Consider the following 5,046-nt stretch of genomic DNA (forward strand, 5'->3'; position numbering starts at 1 on the left):
TCAAAAAGTTGAACAAATTCATTTATTGATGTAGAAGTGTCCATTTAAGTAAGATTATTATTTAAGTTATTATGATTTAGATAGAAAAGTCAAGTTGTCAAGCGCCTGCTTACCCATAGGTATAAGTTGCGACTGGTAAATTTTTAATATTTTTATAATTTACATTTAATATTTACAAATCATAAACTACATATAAAGAGAAAAAATAAATTTGAAAGATTAGACGCAAAAAAAGCCCTTGGTATTTGCAGTTTTAAAAAATTATTTACAAATAATTATATATAAGAAATAATTTCAAGACCACTGAAGATGAGTAGCTGTATAGTCAGATAAAAATTCAATTAATTAATATTAAAAAATATTTGTTGTTGTAGTTTACTACTATTTGAAACCTCTCTGAAAAGAAAAAACAATATATAAGCTAGTACAGAAACATAAAATGTATCGTATATATGTTATATATATATATCGATTACGTATAAACATGAAATTAATCAACTAATAGAAAATGATCAAATTGTATGGCATTTAAAAAAAAAATCACACTTGAAGTGAGTAGAACAGGTCATACAAAATCCTAAAGAAAGCACAGTGTTACAAATACTGGAAGACAATAACAAGTAATCGAGGAAGACCAATAAAAATATGAGATGAGAGTGTACGGCAAGATCTCAGAGAGATGAATATCAGGAAACTGGAAAGCAGAGATTAAAAACAATCATAAATGGAACGAAGGTGTGAAACAAGCGTAAGTTCTAAATGGACTTTAAAGCAATGATGATAATAATTAATAATTTATTACAATTTAAACAATATGAAATTCTTAGTGTATGAAATGTAAATAGTTACAAAAGTTTGAATAATAATAAAGAAACAACAACAAAATTTTTATTAATTTATTGATATTTGATTCAACATACAGCGCTGTTTCGAATATCATTATCATTATTGTTTCTAAGTTGACAGACACGAGTTCTAAGCTTAGCACTTGCAGTCCAACAAATTATATATGGACTATAAACTAATTAAATAAAAATTTGACTATTTCCTAAGAACACTGATGATGAGTACTTAGCAGTGCTTGTTTATATAAACAAAAAGACGATTGAGCATGATACGTTAGCAGGAAAGATCTACCATTTATGTGAGAGTGTAGCGCAATGTATTTTTCTTGAAAAATCTATACAAAATCCATTCTAAAATGGCTAATGATATACTATTATTGTAAGTATAGACAATTATCCGTTATTATATTTATAAAACTGATTGATAATTACTTATAACAAATCCATACTACGTAAAAGATATCATTCTAATGTTACTCTGACTTTCAAAGAACGAAGCTCTTTAAATCAATAATATATTAACCAGACACACAAAATTAGGTGCAAATATGTTATACCTCGTCCTTAACACATATGCGAGCTACATCCAGAAGTTGTATGAAACTGGGAAATAAAAATATATCAGAAAGGCTATTGACCAAATATAATGTAATTTAGACTATTTAAATGTCTTGCAATCCAAAATACTGTAAGTCTTTTGCGGCGCAGTGGAAATGTTCTTCAAATCCATATAAATTTCTTTATTAGACACTGTGAACTCAGAATACTGGTTGTTTTCGTAGAACTTTATCTAAGACAGTTTTTTTATTATCTGTCATTATCTCGTATTTAGTAAGTTAATATTCAATTAAGGTGATACCATGTTCTTACTCTAAATGCCTGAACAATTGAAACAGATTCTAAATTTGATTGTAAAAAATTTACAGTTTTTATGTGTGGGAGCTTATTACACTCAGAAAAATAATTTGGTTAATTTAAGCAGTTTTTAACGAAATCTCAGGTCAAAATATTCTTACTCGACGCATCATGTTGGTTCAACCATACCATATGTTGGTTTTTATATCTTCTTTAATAACATGAGATAAAATTTGTCTAACAAGATAATCAGGTCAGTTTAATTATTATGTGATTAGAGCATATGTTTCTGAGTATAAAAACCTGAAAAATTTGCAGTTAACCTAGCAGTATTGTAGTACACTTTGTTATGTTCTTACGAACTGATCTAATTTCCAATTAGATAATAATCTAATAATAATCTAATACCAATCGTCACGTTTCTGATTATCCATGCACGCATATTTAACAAAGTGCTATGTTAGATATCTTTTAATCATACTATATAATTTACTACTCGAGACATGAAGGTTTACGCTATTCATTCTTGTTTTCATGTGAACATTTCCAACCTTAAAGCCGAATATCTGGAAAGCTAAGCTATAGTGACATATACTCTAGTGAAAAGAGAGTTGCTCAACACCTTTGTCTATCGGAGGCGCCCTGAAAATCGTAATTATGAGCACCCTTCGCCCAATCGATAATTAAATTCTACACTTATTTTAATTTTTCTTTGTTCGATAAGAAAAGTGATACAGGATATAAGTTGTGTAAATTTTGATTGAATTTTATCCTTTTAAAAATCTTAAGTGTTTATACTCATATTACTTCACATAAGACTTCAAGTATTTTTTAAGTAATTTTTTTAAAGCTCTTCCAACACAAGACTTCTCGGCTATTTACAAAAGGTTACCCACTCATTATTGAAAGGCTTTACAGTTGTATTGTATGTTATTTAATGCAAATATGGGTATCTGTGCCCCAAACATACTTTAACTAAATCCATTCGATAAATTCTGTTACACAAGCTGACGCCTATCGAAAACTTTAACACAACATGCAGGAAACGTACGGGAAGTCCAGTGTTGCTTTTACAATTCGTTGCACAAATTGGGGCCTAAAATACAATCCCTTTATCCACTAAAACTTGCTATTTCAACAGTTTTTTAACTGAGACTTCGTACGTGAACCCGTCAAAGTATAAACCAGAACCTGAAATAAAAATGAAAACATAAAAATTTTGAAAATACAACAAAACAAGCATTTTTTGTCAAATTTGCAAAACTTGTTAAAGTTACTTTGTGTGATGCCTTAATTTGTTTCCATGTACACAGGAGGAATAAACCAACAAATGAAATCCATTTCAGTTTTCAGGAAATAAAAAAATTGTATTATCAACAGTTTTGCCCCCACATAGATTCGTTTCGGTGCTGCTGTCTAAGCTCGATAGAGTTTCTGAGTTTTTAGTCCATTGGTTTGGTAAAATAAATATTATGATAGGTTTTATTTCATGCTTGAATAGTTCAGATACAAACTCAAAACAAAAACTTAGACAAGCTGTTAAAAAATTTTAATGGACTTGTGAATGGAAAAAGTTTTTGATTCAAAGCTTCAACAAAGTTTTTGAAATTCTTCAGCCACTCAGTTTGGCATTTCGGTTAAAAGGCTGTTTGAATGTTGCTGCTCTTCATTGATTCTATCAGCCTTTCATTTCAGTTTAATATATGTCAGTTGTGTCACTCACTTAGATAAATATTCATTATCATTTAGAAGCATTCATGTATGACTGGTCTACTTATGCCATCTAAATTGCCTTTGCCTTTGCCTTTGCATTTGTCAGTGCAATTGTGAAACTGAGAAGCGTAGGCAATCCAAAAAATTTAGCTCGCTCGAGGATTACTAAACACGTTTTTCTCCTTTTCAATTTTCAGTAAAAGGGAGCCAGAATGTACATAAATTATTTACGACCTATAGTTTTTAGCTTAGTAAAGGTACGCAGCCGGCCATTTATTTTGGCCAGCTACTCGTGCTGCTAAAGGTTCAAATTACCCATAAATTGAACTCGTTTATGCTTATTTTTGCAACGTTTGGAGCGCACTGCATTACGGAAATATCTAACGTATATGGAATTGTATAGATTTAATGTATTTAATGTAGATATGCAAATATAATTAGTAACATTTTGCGGAAATATATATACATATATGTTTAGTTTATGTCACCTAATTAATGCACTTAAATCGAATCAAATATTTTATGGAATATCGCAGCTTAACTAATTATGGCTCAAAGCAACAGGTAGTTAAGTGGATAATTATAATTATAGTTAAATATTAAATGATTGATCTTATAACTTCTGGTATAAATGAGTATTTAATTAACTAATTTGTTATAAGGTTGATAGCAATCAAAACAGTTAATTAGCAATAATAGATTAGGAACAATAATACCAACGAAATGTAAATGAAAGTCAACTATTTGTATGTACTGTTATGGACTTAAATGTATTTTACATTATTTATGCAAATTATTTATTTGATATTTATGCTAACAATTTTTATAGCTTATATTTAATATTCATTAAATAATATTGAACTATTTATTTGTTAATTATTAAATTTTGATATTTACCTTTAGTAAACATTACAATGTTGTGATACTATTTATTTGTTTGTTAATAGTGATACCTATTAGATACTTAATGCTTATATGTGTACTTTATTTACTTAATTTAATTTATTTAATTGGTTATATTATTCTATTGCATTATAATATATATCAAATAAATACAATACTGTATATGGCTATCGACAAAATCCACCGCAACGCAATATGGGCTGCACTCTCGAGCAGGGGAGTACCGCAAAAGATAATCAATCTGATCAGAGCTCAATACATTCAAAATGCTTCCATTCAATGCTCTGGAATGGAACTCGCATGGCACCAGAAGACTTGGTAAACTCGAGATTACATGGAGGGGCATCATCTTCAACGAAACCGGAAAGTCTCTCAACGAACTACGAAATTTAGTTTTAAACATACAGAATTGGAGATTTTAATCTATTTAACCTAACCTATGTTATTGATGGAATGCGGTCAATAAATAATTATATGCAACTTGTAGACACCGTGTGTTGCAACGCTTCTTTGAAAATAACCGGTTTTATTTAAAAGTTCATAAAACTTTGACCACTAGAAAAACCTCACTTGAGACATGGGCTAAGTTAGTTTATAATCGACGTTAATTATGGGAATTATTAGAACGAATGGTATTATAATATCATGTCCTTATGACTCTACATACAGAATTGTTATTTCAATAACATTTAATACCAGTTATAAAAGTGTCTTTGATATACTTTAATTG

This window comes from Teleopsis dalmanni, chromosome 1 (genome assembly GCF_002237135.1).
Source record: "Teleopsis dalmanni isolate 2A chromosome 1, ASM223713v2, whole genome shotgun sequence".
Lineage (NCBI taxonomy): Eukaryota > Metazoa > Arthropoda > Insecta > Diptera > Diopsidae > Teleopsis > Teleopsis dalmanni.